Source organism: Octopus bimaculoides, chromosome 6 (assembly GCF_001194135.2).
Source record: "Octopus bimaculoides isolate UCB-OBI-ISO-001 chromosome 6, ASM119413v2, whole genome shotgun sequence".
Classification (NCBI taxonomy): domain Eukaryota; kingdom Metazoa; phylum Mollusca; class Cephalopoda; order Octopoda; family Octopodidae; genus Octopus; species Octopus bimaculoides.
In genome coordinates, this window is record NC_068986.1 from 38,391,451 (window position 1) to 38,393,509 (window position 2,059).

Genomic DNA, 2,059 nt, shown 5'->3' on the forward strand with positions numbered 1-2,059 from the left:
CTTCCTTCAGTTTCCACCTATCAGATCCACTCATAAGGCTTTTGGTAGCCCAAGGCTATAGTGGAAGATACTTGCCCAAGATGCCATGCAGTGGGACTGAACTGGGAATATATTTGATAAGAAGCAAACTTCCTTCCACACAGCCATGCCTGAGCCATTATGCATACACAGGAGTGGGCAAAAGTAGGTACACAGCTGCTTAATATGAGTGGAATGTTCTTTTCATTTCTCTGTTTTTTTTTGGGGGGGGGGTTTAACCTGCAGGAGATGCCTTGTTCATTGGAAGCTCTCTTTTTTGATTTTGGGGAAGTTAGAGTGAATGCTTGAGCCAGAAGCATTTCATTTTCTGCAGTGGTAACACTGACCACTCAATCACTTTTCTGTGCATTGCAGAAGAACTCAGTCTGTTCATATTTGTCACATATTCTGTAAAGTGCTAATCTTGACGGAGCTGGTCTTTGAAATTCTTCAGACCATTTCTGTCTAACCATTTCTCCATCCTCTGTTTTCTAGTATTGCTTGATGATCCTCTTTTGCTCATTGTTAGTCAAATTTCCAGCCATATAATAAATATCTGAAATTAGGAATAATTATTTTGTTATAAAAAGAATTAGTTAAAAAGATCATAGAATTCATCATCATCATCATCATCATCATCGTTTAACGTCCGCTTTCCATGCTAGAATGGGTTGGACGATTTGACTGAGGACTAGTGAAACCGGATGGCAACACCAGGCTCCAATCTAATTGGAGCCTGTCCTAAAAAAGAAACAGAGAAATGAAAGAAACATTCCACTTATGTTAGGTAGGAAATGATTGAACAAATGCAGGCAAAGGACCTCAGTCAGCACTCCACATCAAAAAAGTCCTGGCTAGCAGAATGCCTGGTGCTGAATATAGGAATCCATATAGGTTAAATACACTACACAATCCATTTCAAATTATAAATCCATGGTTATCCAATAATTGATTGGTTCTTACTCTAATCAAAGACAAAAATGCAATCAAACAAAAAAGTGAAGATTGTTTTGACAGAACTTTATTCATTGTGAATGTTTCAAATGATTAGAGCAGTGATTCTCAACAAGGGTCCATATAAGATTTTTGGAGGTCCACACAAGTACCACATAAGTAAAATAGTAAATTGGGGATCCACAGTAGTATTTTAAGGATTCATGAAAGCATTTTGCTACTTTAGATATATTTATTGCAAGAAACAGCTACGTTTCTTTCTCTAATGTCTTACATAGTTTACCATGTTCTCTCAGTGAGTGCTATTACAAACCTATGCAAGTAAATGAGTGAAAACGAAATAGGAATTTTGAAAGAAGTATCTATAAAACTAGTCTTTAAACATCGAATGGCTATAGCAGTCCACCAAAATAAAATAGTAATCAAAGGTGTCCGTAGATAAAAAAAAAAAAATGGTTGAGAACTACTAGACTAGAGGAACTGTTCCTTTGTTATACAATGGTTTGTATGCTTAATTAATCAATTAGTTAATGGAATGGTTAACCTTTCAACATTCTCCTCAGACATTGAAATTATTATAGATTTCCAGAATTTCCCTCATACTTGTGAAAGTGGTATTGTAGATAACTGATATAATTATCTTTGATTTATGATATACTTACCAACTTCACAGTCTTGAGAGATCAAAAAGTCATCAAATATAGGATCATGCTAGTGTGGGAGGATATAGCAAAAGGAAATTCCTTTTTTTTTTTTTTTTGCTTCCCACTCTGTGGAAGGGTAGTATTTTAAATTAGAAGAGGGAATGGGGCAGGGATGCCTTAACTGGATGTGTGTATATGTTTATATATTAAATAGCCATTATATGGCTTTGATTTTTTTCCTTTTCTTTTTTTTTGGTTTTCTTTTTACAATGACTTGAGAAATAAATAATACAGAGAATGAAAAAAAAAAATTAAAAGAAAATCTAATGAGAATATCAGTAAAATTATTTTTAAAACTAACATCTTCTTGTGTTGCATGTGATTTCTTTTTTTATGTTCATATTTTAGTTCTGTGACAACATGAATGCTTTTAAGATCTATAT